At 44.3% G+C, this 19,969-nt stretch overlaps 3 long non-coding RNA genes across 3 annotated transcripts; 1 reads left to right on the forward strand and 2 right to left on the reverse strand.

The window, feature by feature from the left end:
* Nucleotides 1-364: 364 nt before the first annotated feature.
* On the reverse strand, nucleotides 365-1,633 carry LOC143998357 (uncharacterized). Its single transcript, XR_013277878.1, has 3 exons — nucleotides 1,462-1,633; nucleotides 910-1,033; nucleotides 365-757 (listed from the first exon to the last, which is right to left on the reverse strand). It is a non-coding gene; the product is annotated as an uncharacterized LOC143998357 (long non-coding RNA).
* A 4,914-nt stretch (nucleotides 1,634-6,547) lies between these two features.
* On the reverse strand, nucleotides 6,548-7,310 carry LOC143998358 (uncharacterized). Its single transcript, XR_013277879.1, has 3 exons — nucleotides 7,282-7,310; nucleotides 6,730-6,853; nucleotides 6,548-6,577 (listed from the first exon to the last, which is right to left on the reverse strand). It is a non-coding gene; the product is annotated as an uncharacterized LOC143998358 (long non-coding RNA).
* A 6,729-nt stretch (nucleotides 7,311-14,039) lies between these two features.
* LOC143998359 (uncharacterized) lies at nucleotides 14,040-14,968 on the forward strand. Its single transcript, XR_013277880.1, has 3 exons — nucleotides 14,040-14,068; nucleotides 14,497-14,620; nucleotides 14,773-14,968. It is a non-coding gene; the product is annotated as an uncharacterized LOC143998359 (long non-coding RNA).
* Nucleotides 14,969-19,969: the final 5,001 nt, after the last annotated feature.

A 19,969-nucleotide genomic window follows, 5' to 3' on the forward strand; every position in this document is an offset into this window, starting at 1 on the left:
CCCCGCACCTGAAATGCCCACGTGATGTGATTCTGGTAATCGCACTGCATTTTGCGATCTGTTTCGGGTTGTCATTAATCTAACATTGACACCCGCAGAAGATCACATGGACGCGGTGCTATTGCCAAGCAGTGGTGTGAGATGCAGGAAAACGCAGAGAATTTTTTCGTTTCTCACATGGCATCAGCGTGAACCAGGGCTCAATGAACTTGTATTAGGACACCTGCCTTTACACGTACCGTATATACTCGAGTATAGGCCGACCCGAGTATAAGCCGAGGCCCCCAATTTACCCCCAAAAAACTGGGAAACCTATTGACTCGTGTATAAGCCGAGGGTGAGATATGCCTGTCCATCCCTGTTAGTCAAAAAGCCTCCAAAATCAATAGGATACCATCGTCCCAATACGTATATAAGAAAAAACTGGGCATATAGCTCAGAACAACCAAGAGGAAACAACCTCAAAGAGATGAATTTCCAATTGGTTCAGTGGGAACAGGGACTATTACGGTATCAGAAAATATTGTGAAACAATCGTTAAAACACAATTACATTTTATTATAATTTGATCCATATAACAGATAATACAAAAACATTGCTGTAGCAGAACCACATTATTAAATCCAATCACAGGACCCAATTGGTTCAAGTTCTAAACAATTAAATGTTTTACGGAGATACAGAGATGACGCATAAATCCGACCGGTTTCGCGGTACTAAGAACACCGCTTCCTCAGGGAACGTCACTTTTATAAATCTAGTATGAAAAATATATATATAAGTATACAATAATATCATACAAAAAATCAAGAAGTTTTTTACAGAAAAAAGAGATAACAGTAACAGCAGTAGTGAATAGACAATACATCAGCATTACATTAGAAAAAACAGTGTTGGATCATAACTCACCCCTGGAGCTCCCAACCCACAGCACACGAGCGACCTACTTCGAGACACCCTCAAAACAGGGTGCCCCCCCTAAGGGCGGACACGGGGGGCAAGGTGGAGAGACTCTGAACAGCGCATACAAGGACTGAAAAAATAATAATGATGCAATGGTCCATTTAGATGGTGTTCAATAGAGAGGGATGAGTATATCAGAGACCATGGGCTGGTAAGATAGAGCAGTATAAGAGAATGAGTAAAGAGATGGATAGATAAGATCTCTCATGTTGACAAAAGGCACCCAGTGAGCCATGGTCAATAAAAGCAGTGTGCACCTCAGAGGATTATTATTGTTTAAGCGGAAGACATACCCCAAATACATTGGATAGTTAGATCAAATACTTCTAAGATGTCACCAAATTTTCTATAAGGGATGTCCAGAATTTCAATTGCAGATTTTTCCTGGTTCAGAATACAGGGTAAGCATAGTTAGTCAATGACCAAGCATTTAAACGGACCAGGAGAGGAAATGCATGTAGCTGAAACATATATAGAGTCAGAATGAAGGGACAATACCTGAAGCTCAGAGGTCCTACGCATTGCTCGTCTCCACACAGGCAGCGCTCTGAAGATTGAAATCTCGAGCGCGCCATTTAAACCCCCAACCCGGAAGTGTTCAGGGCACAATGGTGTGCTCCTTAATCCTGTCCCCGCATCACGGCGCATGCGCGGATGTACTCGTGCGCACGGCCAACATATTCCCCATGAACGGAAGACCAGGGGGAATGTCTAGGGGCGTGGCTGGGCGGGGATTTGTGTGACACATAATCCCCGTTCACCATCGCCTCAACCAGGCAGGGATCAGTCCGGGTCAGGCAGCCTGCGCATTGTATTGCGCTCCCATGTAAAGCTGCAGAGAATGTCTGCAGTGAAATGGGAGGTGTGAAAATCACACCAGGGTGCCACACGTCCGCCCAAGGGGGGGAGAACAAACTCCTCAGGTCTATCCAGCTGCGGGACAGGGAGGAACCAATATAGCAGAGTCATGATCCAAGACTGTAGTACAAAGTTTATTGCTGTGAATGGACTGGGGAGTGTCACAATGCCGCGGACCCCCGTCACCAAGCGGGGCGGCAACAAAGGCCACCCTCACCTGGTGGCTCAGGCCGGCCGCAGGTGACAATCGCCAGACCAAACCAGCTAACATACAAAAAAATATATATAAAAGTCCTAAAAGGACCGTCCTCAGAATAGCACCTGAATCGTATAGATTCCACATTTAAAGGGGAACCAAATTTTAATTTTAAATAAGTATGAAAGTTACTAAATAGTGATATGATATCACAAAATCAGTATAACCAAGCGAGTATTAGCGTCTAATGGCAAAGAATTCTAATACTAGGAACGACAGGAAGGGGGGAAAAAAAGGTGAGCGTAAGAAAAACGTGAAAATGAAACGGAAAGAAGAAGGAAAAGAAAGAAGAGGTAGGGGGAGGGCTAATGTCACTTCCCTCACAGAAACCCTCTTCAGTCCAGTGCCCTTAAACCAAATGCAAGGTTCTAGGGCATTACCTGTATTTTTTAAAAAGAGGAAAAAGTGTACAGTGTACATGTACAACATATAGCATCTTCAAAGAAAACATTTGTAGGAATGGGCTTCATTTAGGCCAGGGGGGGTGAGAGCATTCAGCCGCTCTATCCATAATGCTTCGCGTCTCAAAATGGCCTGATCCCAATTACCCCCTCTGGGGTCCTGTGGGATAACTTCAAGGACAAAGAATTTTACTAAATCAAATTGAAATTTGTGGTGTATACCCACGTGGCGACCTACCGTGGTCATTTTCCCATTGGTCGAATAGTAGAGATGGTCACCCAAGCGCTGGCGTAATTCCCTGATGGTCTTCCCTACATAAAATGCTTGGCAGGCGCAGACCATCAGGTAAACCAGCCCTCGGGTGCCGCAATCGGCATGGTGTGAAGGCCGAAACATCTCTCCATTCGGTAATATTGTAACCCCTCCTTCTTGAATCCATGGGCATTTAGAGCATTGGCCACATTTATAAGTGCCTCTGGGTCCCTCGAAAGATCCAGAGGGCATTTGATAGTGACTTTTTGTTAATTTATCACGGAGAGAGGTGGCTTTTTTAAAAACTAATTCTGGGGTAGGTTTGACATAGTTTCCTAATATGTGATGTTCAGTCAATAAGTGCCAATGTTGGGACAAAATATGCCGAAGTTGTTGGTGGTGAGCAGAGTATTTTGTTATTATTTTAGTGGTAGGAGGCTGTTGTATACGGGCAGGGCCATAGAGCAGTGACTGGCGACTACGGGAAGAGGCTTTATTAAAGGCCTTTCTAAGATTAGTGGGGCTGTAGCCTCTAACTAACAAACGGTCCCGCAATAGATTGGCCTGTCTGTGAAAATCCCCGTCCTCAGAGCAGTTCCGCCTCAACCTTAGATATTGGGCAAAGGGGATGCTGCGAACTAGAGGGCGGGGATGTGCACTAGAGGCATATAGAATCGTGTTTCCAGCGGTGGGTTTACGGTAAAGGTCTGTGGTAAGAGAGCCCGAGGGATGTTTCAAGATATTTAAATCTAAGAATGAAATATTGTTGTTATCCGCCGTATAGGTGAATTGTAAATTAAATTGGTTTATATTAAGAACCTTGATGAAACTATCAAGGTCCGGTCTGGTGCCGGACCACACAATGAATAGGTCATCGATGTAACGGTACCAGCACAGGAAAAAATCCAGAAAAGGTTGCAAGATATCCTCCCCAAAGATAAACCTTTCCCACGCACCTAGGTAAAGATTAGCATACGAGGGAGCACAGGAGGTGCCCATGGCTACCCCCTGTTTTTGTAGAAATAACTGATCATTAAATAAAAAATAATTCCTCATAAGGATAAATTTAAGCAGTTTCAAAATAAAACAGTTGAGTGGCCAGGAGGCAGAGACCTGCTCCTTTAAGAAAGTTTTAACCATCCTGACACCCTGCTCGTGGGGGATGCTCGAGTATAGAGCCTCGACATCAACTGCCACGAGCAGGGCATCAGGAGGGATCTGGATACCCTCGATATGCCTCAGCAGATCCGTTGTATCTTTGATGTAGGACGGTAATCCTACAACGTGAGGCATAAGGAAGGTGTCCACGAACCGGCTAGCATTTTCCGTCAAAGAACCCAGGCCTGATACAATGGGTCGGCCTGGGGGAGTTTGTAGATTCTTATGGGTTTTTGGTAGGGTATAAAAAGTGGGGGTGCGTGGGGTCACAATGTTGATATATTTTAAAGTTACCTCATCAATGAGGCCCTCATGATATGCGCCCATTATCAATTGGCGAAATTCTAAAGTGAAGGATTCAATCAAAGAAAAATCGATAGGGGAGTACCAAGATGTGTTATGTAGCACCAAGTAACACATTGTTTGGTACTGTAGATGTGTCATGAGAACTAGGTTGCCACCCTTATCGGATTGTTTGATGATTAAATCTGGGTGTTTTTGAAGTGTCCTGATTGCCGATTTTTGTCGAGGAGTTAAATTGGACGGCTGATCCGCCCATTTATATTTCTTAAGAGATTTGATCGACTCATGTAGGAAAGCCCAGATGGCAGGGCAAGTCATCAAATCTGGAAATGCGCGAGACTTGGCTTTAAGTGTTTGTTTCTTCTGTTTAGGCCCAGATGGGTCTGATAGCTCGGGTCCCTGGCCGGAAGGCAGGGGATTTGGTCCCAAGGTATTCACAGTGTCCTCATCTGTGGCACAGGCACCCTCATCATAGAGGAGCATCAGGTCACGTAAGGCCCTGAACTCTTCCATGGTGAAACTTTTGGTACGCTCGGCTAGTTCTTTTTCTAGATTTAATTTTTTACGTTCAGGATCATAAATGAATTTGTAAGTGAGATTGCGAGCGAATAAATATAGATCTTTAATTGTTTCAAAAATGTCTATGGGTTCAGATGGGCAAAAGCCAAGACCGAGTTGTAAAACATATTCCTCCTCTAATGTTAATGTGATTGACGTCAAATTAATAATGTTTAATGAAGATGCCTGATCAGGGTGTGTTTCATTGCTATTGGGAGGGTACTTGGGGTTTAGGTTTTGTGTACAAAAGCGTCTAGGCTGCCTTTTCTGGTGCCTTCTGGATGGGTTGAGGTTAAAAGGTTGGAGGGAAAAAGGGACTGGATTTGGGGTTGCAAGAGTTTTGGAATCACACTGTGTAGTGTGGAGGCCGCTGTGTCTGATTTGTTAGAGGAAGAAGAAGGAACTGTTGTACGTATGGCCTGTGAGGCTTTAGCCGATTTCCCCAATTTTCTGTCTTTTTTAGGGTCTTTATGGGGGTGCCCATTTCCAGTGAGTGATCTCTTACGTGGGAGGGTGGGGCCGTGAGACTGAGTATATTGAGATAGGGACTGTGATGATAGAGAGGATAAGGAAGAATCTGATTCGGATAATTCCATTGGTGGTCTAATGAGGGGTTGGCGAGCATATGCAGGATTTCTCCTGTTATAGGCTCGACCAGCCCATTTATATGCATAGCCGTCAAGGAAAGCTTGTTTATCCAATGAGAATTTACCTTGTTTTTTAAAAATAATTTCCTTATTTAATATCTCTAAACGGTCTCTCAGTTCCTTCCATTTTTCCGAAAAGGTAGTAGAAGTAGTGATATCCGGATATTGCTGTAGTAATCTATCTATTTCTTCATCTAATATGGACATATCATTCGAGTGCTGGGCCATCAATTGCTTCATTAATTCTATGCTGCATGAGGTCAGGGTCTCTTCCCAGATTTTTTTAAAATCAGTGCTGGGATCTTTTAAAGTAGGGAATACTTGTATCCGAAGGCCCAAAGGGCATATCCTTTCCTGCACATAGAGTTTGAAATATTGCATATGCCAATGAAGATGGGATTTTCTTTTTAACAACTTAAATATTTTTTCCAAAAAGATTTTGATATCATCATCTAATTTATGACTAGTTAGACACTCAGCCTGTAAAGTGGACATGAAATCACCCCAGCTTGATCCCAAAACATCCATAGTACCAAATGGATAATGAAATGATCGACTTGTACTCACCAGAGCGCTGTACCCAAAGGATATACAAAAAAGCAAGAACAAACAAGGAGAAAGACAAAATAACTATAGGTCATTAATAAAGATTCAGGTTATAGTCTGAAGGACGAAAATTCTATATCATTAGACAGTTTATACCTTAAACAATTATTGTAAGTGAGGCATACAAGAAAGTTTGGATCCCACAATCCAGGTGTATTATCCACCCTGATATTGATAGTTAGTCAAAAAGCCTCCAAAATCAATAGGATACCATCGTCCCAATACGTATATAAGAAAAAACTGGGCATATAGCTCAGAACAACCAAGAGGAAACAACCTCAAAGAGATGAATTTCCAATTGGTTCAGTGGGAACAGGGACTATTACGGTATCAGAAAATATTGTGAAACAATCGTTAAAACACAATTACATTTTATTATAATTTGATCCATATAACAGATAATACAAAAACATTGCTGTAGCAGAACCACATTATTAAATCCAATCACAGGACCCAATTGGTTCAAGTTCTAAACAATTAAATGTTTTACGGAGATACAGAGATGACGCATAAATCCGACCGGTTTCGCGGTACTAAGAACACTGCTTCCTCAGGGAACGTCACTTTTATAAATCTAGTATGAAAAATATATATATAAGTATACAATAATATCATACAAAAAATCAAGAAGTTTTTTACAGAAAAAAGAGATAACAGTAACAGCAGTAGTGAATAGACAATACATCAGCATTACATTAGAAAAAACAGTGTTGGATCATAACTCACCCCTGGAGCTCCCAACCCACAGCACACGAGCGACCTACTTCGAGACACCCTCAAAACAGGGTGCCCCCCCTAAGGGCGGACACGGGGGGCAAGGTGGAGAGACTCTGAACAGCGCATACAAGGACTGAAAAAATAATAATGATGCAATGGTCCATTTAGATGGTGTTCAATAGAGAGGGATGAGTATATCAGAGACCATGGGCTGGTAAGATAGAGCAGTATAAGAGAATGAGTAAAGAGATGGATAGATAAGATCTCTCATGTTGACAAAAGGCACCCAGTGAGCCATGGTCAATAAAAGCAGTGTGCACCTCAGAGGATTATTATTGTTTAAGCGGAAGACATACCCCAAATACATTGGATAGTTAGATCAAATACTTCTAAGATGTCACCAAATTTTCTATAAGGGATGTCCAGAATTTCAATTGCAGATTTTTCCTGGTTCAGAATACAGGGTAAGCATAGTTAGTCAATGACCAAGCATTTAAACGGACCAGGAGAGGAAATGCATGTAGCTGAAACATATATAGAGTCAGAATGAAGGGACAATACCTGAAGCTCAGAGGTCCTACGCATTGCTCGTCTCCACACAGGCAGCGCTCTGAAGATTGAAATCTCGAGCGCGCCATTTAAACCCCCAACCCGGAAGTGTTCAGGGCACAATGGTGTGCTCCTTAATCCTGTCCCCGCATCACGGCGCATGCGTGGATGTGCTCGTGCGCACGGCCAACATATTCCCCATGAACGGAAGACCAGGGGGAATGTCTAGGGGCGTGGCTGGGCGGGGATTTGTGTGACACATAATCCCCGTTCACCATCGCCTCAACCAGGCAGGGATCAGTCCGGGTCAGGCAGCCTGCGCATTGTATTGCGCTCCCATGTAAAGCTGCAGAGAATGTCTGCAGTGAAATGGGAGGTGTGAAAATCACACCAGGGTGCCACACGTCCGCCCAAGGGGGGGAGAACAAACTCCTCAGGTCTATCCAGCTGCGGGACAGGGAGGAACCAATATAGCAGAGTCATGATCCAAGACTGTAGTACAAAGTTTATTGCTGTGAATGGACTGGGGAGTGTCACAATGCCGCGGACCCCCGTCACCAAGCGGGGCGGCAACAAAGGCCACCCTCACCTGGTGGCTCAGGCCGGCCGCAGGTGACAATCGCCAGACCAAACCAGCTAACATACAAAAAAATATATATAAAAGTCCTAAAAGGACCGTCCTCAGAATAGCACCTGAATCGTATAGATTCCACATTTAAAGGGGAACCAAATTTTAATTTTAAATAAGTATGAAAGTTACTAAATAGTGATATGATATCACAAAATCAGTATAACCAAGCGAGTATTAGCGTCTAATGGCAAAGAATTCTAATACTAGGAACGACAGGAAGGGGGGAAAAAAAGGTGAGCGTAAGAAAAACGTGAAAATGAAACGGAAAGAAGAAGGAAAAGAAAGAAGAGGTAGGGGGAGGGCTAATGTCACTTCCCTCACAGAAACCCTCTTCAGTCCAGTGCCCTTAAACCAAATGCAAGGTTCTAGGGCATTACCTGTATTTTTTAAAAAGAGGAAAAAGTGTACAGTGTACATGTACAACATATAGCATCTTCAAAGAAAACATTTGTAGGAATGTAGGAAAAATCTGCAATTGAAATTCTGGACATCCCTTATAGAAAATTTGGTGACATCTTAGAAGTATTTGATCTAACTATCCAATGTATTTGGGGTATGTCTTCCGCTTAAACAATAATAATCCTCTGAGGTGCACACTGCTTTTATTGACCATGGCTCACTGGGTGCCTTTTGTCAACATGAGAGATCTTATCTATCCATCTCTTTACTCATTCTCTTATACTGCTCTATCTTACCAGCCCATGGTCTCTGATATACTCATCCCTCTCTATTGAACACCATCTAAATGGACCATTGCATCATTATTATTTTTTCAGTCCTTGTATGCGCTGTTCAGAGTCTCTCCACCTTGCCCCCCGTGTCCGCCCTTAGGGGGGGCACCCTGTTTTGAGGGTGTCTCGAAGTAGGTCGCTCGTGTGCTGTGGGTTGGGAGCTCCAGGGGTGAGTTATGATCCAACACTGTTTTTTCTAATGTAATGCTGATGTATTGTCTATTCACTACTGCTGTTACTGTTATCTCTTTTTTCTGTAAAAAACTTCTTGATTTTTTGTATGATATTATTGTATACTTATATATATATTTTTCATACTAGATTTATAAAAGTGACGTTCCCTGAGGAAGCGGTGTTCTTAGTACCGCGAAACCGGTCGGATTTATGCGTCATCTCTGTATCTCCGTAAAACATTTAATTGTTTAGAACTTGAACCAATTGGGTCCTGTGATTGGATTTAATAATGTGGTTCTGCTACAGCAATGTTTTTGTATTATCTGTTATATGGATCAAATTATAATAAAATGTAATTGTGTTTTAACGATTGTTTCACAATATTTTCTGATACCGTAATAGTCCCTGTTCCCACTGAACCAATTGGAAATTCATCTCTTTGAGGTTGTTTCCTCTTGGTTGTTCTGAGCTATATGCCCAGTTTTTTCTTATATACGTATTGGGACGATGGTATCCTATTGATTTTGGAGGCTTTTTGACTAACTATCAATATCAGGGTGGATAATACACCTGGATTGTGGGATCCAAACTTTCTTGTATGCCTCACTTACAATAATTGTTTAAGGTATAAACTGTCTAATGATATAGAATTTTCGTCCTTCAGACTATAACCTGAATCTTTATTAATGACCTATAGTTATTTTGTCTTTCTCCTTGTTTGTTCTTGCTTTTTTGTATATCCTTTGGGTACAGCGCTCTGGTGAGTACAAGTCGATCATTTCATTATCCATTTGGTACTATGGATGTTTTGGGATCAAGCTGGGGTGATTTCATGTCCACTTTACAGGCTGAGTGTCTAACTAGTCATAAATTAGATGATGATATCAAAATCTTTTTGGAAAAAATATTTAAGTTGTTAAAAAGAAAATCCCATCTTCATTGGCATATGCAATATTTCAAACTCTATGTGCAGGAAAGGATATGCCCTTTGGGCCTTCGGATACAAGTATTCCCTACTTTAAAAGATCCCAGCACTGATTTTAAAAAAATCTGGGAAGAGACCCTGACCTCATGCAGCATAGAATTAATGAAGCAATTGATGGCCCAGCACTCGAATGATATGTCCATATTAGATGAAGAAATAGATAGATTACTACAGCAATATCCGGATATCACTACTTCTACTACCTTTTCGGAAAAATGGAAGGAACTGAGAGACCGTTTAGAGATATTAAATAAGGAAATTATTTTTAAAAAACAAGGTAAATTCTCATTGGATAAACAAGCTTTCCTTGACGGCTATGCATATAAATGGGCTGGTCGAGCCTATAACAGGAGAAATCCTGCATATGCTCGCCAACCCCTCATTAGACCACCAATGGAATTATCCGAATCAGATTCTTCCTTATCCTCTCTATCATCACAGTCCCTATCTCAATATACTCAGTCTCACGGCCCCACCCTCCCACGTAAGAGATCACTCACTGGAAATGGGCACCCCCATAAAGACCCTAAAAAAGACAGAAAATTGGGGAAATCGGCTAAAGCCTCACAGGCCATACGTACAACAGTTCCTTCTTCTTCCTCTAACAAATCAGACACAGCGGCCTCCACACTACACAGTGTGATTCCAAAACTCTTGCAACCCCAAATCCAGTCCCTTTTTCCCTCCAACCTTTTAACCTCAACCCATCCAGAAGGCACCAGAAAAGGCAGCCTAGACGCTTTTGTACACAAAACCTAAACCCCAAGTACCCTCCCAATAGCAATGAAACACACCCTGATCAGGCATCTTCATTAAACATTATTAATTTGACGTCAATCACATTAACATTAGAGGAGGAATATGTTTTACAACTCGGTCTTGGCTTTTGCCCATCTGAACCCATAGACATTTTTGAAACAATTAAAGATCTATATTTATTCGCTCGCAATCTCACTTACAAATTCATTTATGATCCTGAACGTAAAAAATTAAATCTAGAAAAAGAACTAGCCGAGCGTACCAAAAGTTTCACCATGGAAGAGTTCAGGGCCTTACGTGACCTGATGCTCCTCTATGATGAGGGTGCCTGTGCCACAGATGAGGACACTGTGAATACCTTGGGACCAAATCCCCTGCCTTCCGGCCAGGGACCCGAGCTATCAGACCCATCTGGGCCTAAACAGAAGAAACAAACACTTAAAGCCAAGTCTCGCGCATTTCCAGATTTGATGACTTGCCCTGCCATCTGGGCTTTCCTACATGAGTCGATCAAATCTCTTAAGAAATATAAATGGGCGGATCAGCCGTCCAATTTAACTCCTCGACAAAAATCGGCAATCAGGACACTTCAAAAACACCCAGATTTAATCATCAAACAATCCGATAAGGGTGGCAACCTAGTTCTCATGACACATCTACAGTACCAAACAATGTGTTACTTGGTGCTACATAACACATCTTGGTACTCCCCTATCGATTTTTCTTTGATTGAATCCTTCACTTTAGAATTTCGCCAATTGATAATGGGCGCATATCATGAGGGCCTCATTGATGAGGTAACTTTAAAATATATCAACATTGTGACCCCACGCACCCCCACTTTTTATACCCTACCAAAAACCCATAAGAATCTACAAACTCCCCCAGGCCGACCCATTGTATCAGGCCTGGGTTCTTTGACGGAAAATGCTAGCCGGTTCGTGGACACCTTCCTTATGCCTCACGTTGTAGGATTACCGTCCTACATCAAAGATACAACGGATCTGCTGAGGCATATCGAGGGTATCCAGATCCCTCCTGATGCCCTGCTCGTGGCAGTTGATGTCGAGGCTCTATACTCGAGCATCCCCCACGAGCAGGGTGTCAGGATGGTTGAAACTTTCTTAAAGGAGCAGGTCTCTGCCTCCTGGCCACTCAACTGTTTTATTTTGAAACTGCTTAAATTTATCCTTATGAGGAATTATTTTTTATTTAATGATCAGTTATTTCTACAAAAACAGGGGGTAGCCATGGGCACCTCCTGTGCTCCCTCGTATGCTAATCTTTACCTAGGTGCGTGGGAAAGGTTTATCTTTGGGGAGGATATCTTGCAACCTTTTCTGGATTTTTTCCTGTGCTGGTACCGTTACATCGATGACCTATTCATTGTGTGGTCCGGCACCAGACCGGACCTTGATAGTTTCATCAAGGTTCTTAATATAAACCAATTTAATTTACAATTCACCTATACGGCGGATAACAACAATATTTCATTCTTAGATTTAAATATCTTGAAACATCCCTCGGGCTCTCTTACCACAGACCTTTACCGTAAACCCACCGCTGGAAACACGATTCTATATGCCTCTAGTGCACATCCCCGCCCTCTAGTTCGCAGCATCCCCTTTGCCCAATATCTAAGGTTGAGGCGGAACTGCTCTGAGGACGGGGATTTTCACAGACAGGCCAATCTATTGCGGGACCGTTTGTTAGTTAGAGGCTACAGCCCCACTAATCTTAGAAAGGCCTTTAATAAAGCCTCTTCCCGTAGTCGCCAGTCACTGCTCTATGGCCCTGCCCGTATACAACAGCCTCCTACCACTAAAATAATAACAAAATACTCTGCTCACCACCAACAACTTCGGCATATTTTGTCCCAACATTGGCACTTATTGACTGAACATCACATATTAGGAAACTATGTCAAACCTACCCCAGAATTAGTTTTTAAAAAAGCCACCTCTCTCCGTGATAAATTAACAAAAAGTCACTATCAAATGCCCTCTGGATCTTTCGAGGGACCCAGAGGCACTTATAAATGTGGCCAATGCTCTAAATGCCCATGGATTCAAGAAGGAGGGGTTACAATATTACCGAATGGAGAGATGTTTCGGCCTTCACACCATGCCGATTGCGGCACCCGAGGGCTGGTTTACCTGATGGTCTGCGCCTGCCAAGCATTTTATGTAGGGAAGACCATCAGGGAATTACGCCAGCGCTTGGGTGACCATCTCTACTATTCGACCAATGGGAAAATGACCACGGTAGGTCGCCACGTGGGTATACACCACAAATTTCAATTTGATTTAGTAAAATTCTTTGTCCTTGAAGTTATCCCACAGGACCCCAGAGGGGGTAATTGGGATCAGGCCATTTTGAGACGCGAAGCATTATGGATAGAGCGGCTGAATGCTCTCACCCCCCCTGGCCTAAATGAAGCCCATTCCTACAAATGTTTTCTTTGAAGATGCTATATGTTGTACATGTACACTGTACACTTTTTCCTCTTTTTAAAAAATACAGGTAATGCCCTAGAACCTTGCATTTCGTTTAAGGGCACTGGACTGAAGAGGGTTTCTGTGAGGGAAGTGACATTAGCCCTCCCCCTACCTCTTCTTTCTTTTCCTTCTTCTTTCCGTTTCATTTTCACGTTTTTCTTACGCTCACCTTTTTTTCCCCCCTTCCTGTCGTTCCTAGTATTAGAATTCTTTGCCATTAGACGCTAATACTCGCTTGGTTATACTGATTTTGTGATATCATATCACTATTTAGTAACTTTCATACTTATTTAAAATTAAAATTTGGTTCCCCTTTAAATGTGGAATCTATACGATTCAGGTGCTATTCTGAGGACGGTCCTTTTAGGACTTTTATATATATTTTTTTGTATGTTAGCTGGTTTGGTCTGGCGATTGTCACCTGCGGCCGGCCTGAGCCACCAGGTGAGGGTGGCCTTTGTTGCCGCCCCGCTTGGTGACGGGGGTCCGCGGCATTGTGACACTCCCCAGTCCATTCACAGCAATAAACTTTGTACTACAGTCTTGGATCATGACTCTGCTATATTGGTTCCTCCCTGTCCCGCAGCTGGATAGACCTGAGGAGTTTGTTCTCCCCCCCTTGGGCGGACGTGTGGCACCCTGGTGTGATTTTCACACCTCCCATTTCACTGCAGACATTCTCTGCAGCTTTACATGGGAGCGCAATACAATGCGCAGGCTGCCTGACCCGGACTGATCCCTGCCTGGTTGAGGCGATGGTGAACGGGGATTATGTGTCACACAAATCCCCGCCCAGCCACGCCCCTAGACATTCCCCCTGGTCTTCCGTTCATGGGGAATATGTTGGCCGTGCGCACGAGCACATCCACGCATGCGCCGTGATGCGGGGACAGGATTAAGGAGCACACCATTGTGCCCTGAACACTTCCGGGTTGGGGGTTTAAATGGCGCGCTCGAGATTTCAATCTTCAGAGCGCTGCCTGTGTGGAGACGAGCAATGCGTAGGACCTCTGAGCTTCAGGTATTGTCCCTTCATTCTGACTCTATATATGTTTCAGCTACATGCATTTCCTCTCCTGGTCCGTTTAAATGCTTGGTCATTGACTAACTATGCTTACCCTGTATTCTGAACCAGGAAAAATCTGCAATTGAAATTCTGGACATCCCTTATAGAAAATTTGGTGACATCTTAGAAGTATTTGATCTAACTATCCAATGTATTTGGGGTATGTCTTCCGCTTAAACAATAATAATCCTCTGAGGTGCACACTGCTTTTATTGACCATGGCTCACTGGGTGCCTTTTGTCAACATGAGAGATCTTATCTATCCATCTCTTTACTCATTCTCTTATACTGCTCTATCTTACCAGCCCATGGTCTCTGATATACTCATCCCTCTCTATTGAACACCATCTAAATGGACCATTGCATCATTATTATTTTTTCAGTCCTTGTATGCGCTGTTCAGAGTCTCTCCACCTTGCCCCCCGTGTCCGCCCTTAGGGGGGGCACCCTGTTTTGAGGGTGTCTCGAAGTAGGTCGCTCGTGTGCTGTGGGTTGGGAGCTCCAGGGGTGAGTTATGATCCAACACTGTTTTTTCTAATGTAATGCTGATGTATTGTCTATTCACTACTGCTGTTACTGTTATCTCTTTTTTCTGTAAAAAACTTCTTGATTTTTTGTATGATATTATTGTATACTTATATATATATTTTTCATACTAGATTTATAAAAGTGACGTTCCCTGAGGAAGCGGTGTTCTTAGTACCGCGAAACCGGTCGGATTTATGCGTCATCTCTGTATCTCCGTAAAACATTTAATTGTTTAGAACTTGAACCAATTGGGTCCTGTGATTGGATTTAATAATGTGGTTCTGCTACAGCAATGTTTTTGTATTATCTGTTATATGGATCAAATTATAATAAAATGTAATTGTGTTTTAACGATTGTTTCACAATATTTTCTGATACCGTAATAGCCCCTGTTCCCACTGAACCAATTGGAAATTCATCTCTTTGAGGTTGTTTCCTCTTGGTTGTTCTGAGCTATATGCCCAGTTTTTCCCATCCCTGTGTGTGTCCGTCCATCCCTCTGTGTCCGTCCATCCCTGTGTGTCCGTCCATCCCTGTGTGTGTGTCCATCCATCCATCCCTGTGTGTGTGTCCATCCATCCATCCCTGTGTGTGTGTCCATCCATCCATCCCTGTGTGTGTGTGCGTCCATCCATCCATCCATCCATCCCTGTGTGTGTGTGTGTGTGTGTGTGTGTCCATCCATCCATCCATCCCTGTGTGTGTGTGTGTCCATCCATCCATCCATCCCTGTGTGTGTGTGTGTGTCCATCCATCCATCCGTGTGTGTGTGTGTGTGTGTGTGTGTGTGTGTGTGTGTGTGTGTGTGTGTGTGTCGATCCATCCATCCATCCCTGTGTGTGTGTGTGTGTCCATCCATCCATCCATCCCTGTGTGTGTGTGTGTGTGTCCATCCATCCATCCGTGTGTGTGTGTGTGTGTGTGTGTGTGTGTGTGTGTGTGTGTGTGTGTCTGTGCAGCCTTGTGTGTCCAGCCTACCTGTCTCGAGCCTCCGTGTCGTCCCGTCCCGAGCCTCCGTGTCGTCCCGTCCCGAGCCTCCGTGTCGTCCCGTCCCGAGCCTCCGTGTCGTCCCATGCCAGGATCGCCGCTCTTCGTCGGCGCCCTGGCGGCCATTCCCCTGTTCAAAAGCCCCGCCTCCTCCTGTGATAGGCGGAACACTCAATTTCCCAGCAGTCAGTGTTCCGCCTATCACGGACATCGGCTCATCCGAGGATGAGCCGATGTCCGTGATAGGCGGAACACTGACTGCTGGGAAATTGAGTGTTCCGCCTATCACAGGCGGAGGCGGAGGCGGAGGCGCGGCTTTTGAAAGGTAGAATGGCCGCTGTCTGTCTGCTCGACACGCTGTTCGGGCAGTCAGACAGCGGTGACTCGAGTATAAGCCGAGGGGGGCACTTTCAGCCTCAAAAAAGAGGCTGAAAATCTCGGCTTATACTCGAGTATATACGGTACATGATATTTAATGACATTCCAGTCTTAGTCAATACTTAGTTGTCCCACCCTTTACAGCTATAACAGCTTCAACTCTTCTGGGGAGGCTGTCCACAAGGTTTAGGAGTGTGTCTATGGGAATTGTTGACCATTTTTCCAGAAGCACATTTGTGAGGTCAGGCACTGATGTTGGTTGAGAAGGCCTGGCTCACAGTCTCCGCTCTAATTCATTCCAAAAGTGTTCTATCGGGTTGGAATCAGGACTTTGTGCAGGCCAGTCAAGTTCCTCCACCCCAAACTTGCTCATATGGACTTTGCTTTTTGTCCAACATCATGCCTGACCTCACAAATGCTCTTCTGAAAGAATGGTCAAACATTCCCACAGACACACTCCTAAACCTTGTAGAAAGTCTCCCCAGAAGAGTTAAGCTGTTAAAGCTGCATAGGGTAGGCCAACTCAATATTGAATCCTATGGACTAAGACTGGGATGCCATTAACCTCCCTGGCAGTCTGATTATGTCTAATTTTTGAATGTCAAAGAAGTACATTGTTTTGCATGGAAATTTGTTGTTTCATATTGTAGGCCTTTAATTCTAATGCCATGTACACACAATCAGACTTTCCAAATGAGCGGACCTGCACACACAGGCCCACACACTTTCCTGGCGGACCGGATTATGACGGGAGTCCGCCGGACTTTTGAAATGAACGGACTTGCCCACACAGGGAGTAAAGTCCGTTCATTTTGAACGTGACTCCAGGTAGACTGGACTAGCGAAGGAAGTGAATGTCACCTCCTCCGTCGGCGAGATTGACACCTCACGAGTCCCACCACCTGGTATGGATTTAAAGGGGAACCCTTATGCCAAAAAACAGCATGGGGGTCCCCCCAAGGTCCATAGCAGACCCTTATCCGAACACACAGCCCGGCCGGTCAGGAAAGGAAGTGGGGATGAGTGAGCACCCCCCCTCCTGAGCCGTACCAGGCCATGTGCCCTCAACATGGGGGGGTGCTTTGGGGAAGGGGGGGCCCTGCTGTCCCCCCACCCCAAAGCACCTTGTCCCTGTGTTGATGAGGACAAGGGCCTCTTCCCGACAACCCTGTCCATTGGTTGTCGGGGTCTGCGGACGGGGGCTTATCAGAATCCAGGAGCCCCCTTTCATCAGGGGGCACCCAGATTCCGGCCCCCTACCCTATGTGAATGAGTATAGGGTACAATGTACCCCTACCCATTCACCTGGGGAAAAAAAGTGTACATAAAAAAACACAACACAGGTTTTAAAAATACTTTATTAGACAGCTCCGAGGGTCTTCTTCCGTCTTCGGGGGTCTTCTCGCCAGACTCCTCCACTATCTTCTGCTCTTTTGCTAGCTCTTTTACTAGCAGAGGAGCTCGGCTTTCTCCTTTGTCGCGGCCGCCATCCGTGGGGGTCTTCTTCCGACTTCGGGGGTCTTGTCCCGCTCTTCAGGGGTCTTGTCCCGCTCTTCGGTTCTTCTTGCCGGGCCTCCTCCTTCTTCTTCCAGCTCTTTTACTAGCATTGGCCTGGTCTTGTCGCCGCCGCCTTCTGCTTCTTCTGCTTCTTCTTCTTCTTCCTTCTTCTGATGTTGCATGATGCTGTCTTTGGCCGTAATGCTGGGGACATGTTGTGAGGCGACTTATATAGGGACAAGGAGCAGGGTCACCAGGTAATGTCACATGCTGGGACTGTGACATCATAAGGGGTGGGGTCACCATGCGATGTCACCCGGTGACCCCGCCCCTTTATCCCCATATAAGTCACCGTACAACGTGTCCCTGCCTTTAAGGCTGGAGAGAGCGTTGTGTCAACATCGGAAGGAAGAAGGGAAGAAGAAGATGGCGGCGGTGACAAGACTGGGCCAACGCTAGTTAAAGAGCTGGAAGAAGAAAGCGGAGGCCGGCAAGAAGAACCGAAGAGCGGGACAAGACCCTCGAAGAGCGGGACAAGACCCTCAAAGAGCGGGACAAGACCCCTGAAGTTGGAAGAAGACCCCCGGATGGCGACGGCAATGAAGGAGAAAGGAGTCCAGCAAGAAGACCCCCGAAGACAGAAGAAGACCCCCGGAGCTGTCTAATAAAGTATTTTAAAAACCTGCGCTGTGTTTTTTTTATGTACACTTTTTTCCCCAGGTGAATGGGTAGGGGTACATCGTACACGCAGTCTGGCCGGTCAGGAAAGGGGTGGGGACGAGCAAGCGCCCCACCCCCTTTCCTGACCGGCCGGGCTGCGTGCTCGGATAAGGGTCTGCTATGGACTTTGGGGGGACCCCCACGCCGTTTGTTCGGCATAGGGGTTCCCCTTTAAATCCATACCAGTTCAGTCGCAGAATCATCAATGTTGTCACTTTCAGTATTTGATGACTAATTTCCACGGATCACTATTGCTCAATTCTGCAAGTGATTCTAATTCACTATCACTGTTTTCTAGCTGGTCTAAAACCGCTTTTGACATAGAGGGATGCTTTTTGGATGCCATGGATCTTCTCAAGTTTCCAGGCAGAAAGAATGGTAAAAGTGCAGGCAGGGCACTGGAAAAGCACTGGGGACAAAATTGAGGTCAAATGATGTGATACAGTAATGTAATTCTAACAGATTACAATGTATTGTGTGTGTTTGTTTTGTGCTTTTTGAATCTGCCACTTGTTCCACCCCCATGTGTTGCAACGCTCGCAGGGAACATAACCCGGAACACAGAGGCATCGGGCGGAGGATCCGACGGAGGACACAGCGGGAGTACATCACAGGATTCTAGGGGAAAGGTAAGTACCTGTACGTGGATACTGCAGTGTAATCCCTGTGGCATGGGGTTACTGCTTTTGGTACTGAAAATTAACCCTCGAGCCACAATCAGGATTACCACCAGGGAGGTTAATGTTCATGTGCTTACAAAGGCAGGCGTCCCAATACTTTGGACACTATATAGTCTGTAATGCTGTCGTAAAGGGGTTAAACAAAAATAGGCTGAAATTGTGTTTTTTCATCGTCATCAGACTAACAAAGTGATAACTAAAAAAACGATTGAATTTGACTTAGCCATTTGCAAATTGCATTTTGTTGGTATTGTCTTTCCCTGCACCCAGCTTGGTAGATTTCCCTTGGTCAGAATTTGCATTGACTCATCTGTGTGAATATTTTCTGACTCTGTTCTTCTCACAAAGTGTTGCATGAGAAAGAATGTTTTTGCAAAGTGTCTGTATCATGGTATAAGAGTTAACAGCTGAACAGTGTTTGGTCCCCAAGTAAAAATTACATATACCAGCAGAATAGCACAGAGTGCCTTTGGTGATGACATTACATAATATCTAAATGTGAAAATCTTGACAGTCTAGTAGCCTATGAATGTAAGTCCAGTCATTCCTAATATGTTGTAAAATAAGCATGGTAAAAATGAATATTTCCAGTGGAACCGTATCTGCATACAATTACTTTACTATTTTATCTGATCTCTGCAACAGGTGCAAGGAAGCTGGGGCTTGGGAATTGGTTCCCACTGTTTTTCTAAAAATGACCTCAGACAGAGCTAACACTTGAGGCACGCGTTTTTTTATTTTTTCGTTTTTTTTTCTGGGCTATAATCTGGTTTTTGCTTCTGTGTGATCATTCCATTCTTTCAGCAAATTAATTGCAGCAATTTCCCTTGTAGCACTGCATACCAGTGGAGGGGAGATTAATAGGAAGAGATGCATTTCCAATATGAACTTCTAAATGCTGACGGAGGTATCTAGGGTGTTGAAATTTACAGATGAAGTTGTCCTGCAACTGGATAGCTTGAACTTAGAATGACTCTGACAATGCTCAGCAAACAAACTTAAAACTTTTAGAAGTTAGTAGCTTACAGTTCAAACTAAATGAATTTACTTTGTTCATTCAGAGGAA

This window comes from Lithobates pipiens, unplaced genomic scaffold, assembly GCF_037356315.1.
Source record: "Lithobates pipiens isolate NorthernLeopardFrog02 unplaced genomic scaffold, aLitPip1_a1.2 Scaffold_19, whole genome shotgun sequence".
In the NCBI taxonomy this organism is placed as follows: Eukaryota; Metazoa; Chordata; class Amphibia; order Anura; family Ranidae; genus Lithobates; species Lithobates pipiens.